This window comes from Galeopterus variegatus, unplaced genomic scaffold, assembly GCF_000696425.1.
Source record: "Galeopterus variegatus unplaced genomic scaffold, G_variegatus-3.0.2 Scaffold5122, whole genome shotgun sequence".
NCBI lineage: Eukaryota > Metazoa > Chordata > Mammalia > Dermoptera > Cynocephalidae > Galeopterus > Galeopterus variegatus.
In genome coordinates, this window is record NW_007731233.1 from 12,085 (window position 1) to 12,580 (window position 496).

A 496-nucleotide genomic window follows, 5' to 3' on the forward strand; every position below is an offset into this window, starting at 1 on the left:
TCACTCACCAGGGTCATCAGAACCATTCTACCTTCCCTTGTCTGTGCAAATGTATCTAGAAGGGAATCTATTCTGAGGAATTTTACACTGAGGACATTTACATTCATGGCTGGTGGAATTGTAAAGTGAAGGGCAACTCAGGACTTTGATGCAATAATTCCTCTTCTAGGATTATTTTTAGGAAAAAGTCATAGGTGTGGGAAAATGTGTACTGAGGAATATCCTTTAAAACCTGTTTCTGTAATAAAATTGGAAATTATATGGACAGTCAATAAAAAGAGAATTGGTTGAATAAACAATGGGACCTGGAGCATGTTCCTCCTGTAAAGAGGGACAGGAACAGCAGGAGGACAGCTGGATGTTGGTGGGGGCATCTGTGGGAGAGCATAGGAGTGCAGCAGGAGACTGGTGGGATCCCTGTGGAGTGCAGGGGCCTGGGATGATGGTGTGGAGGGGACAGAGGCATATGGCCTCTGCCACCATGTCTCTGACTCCA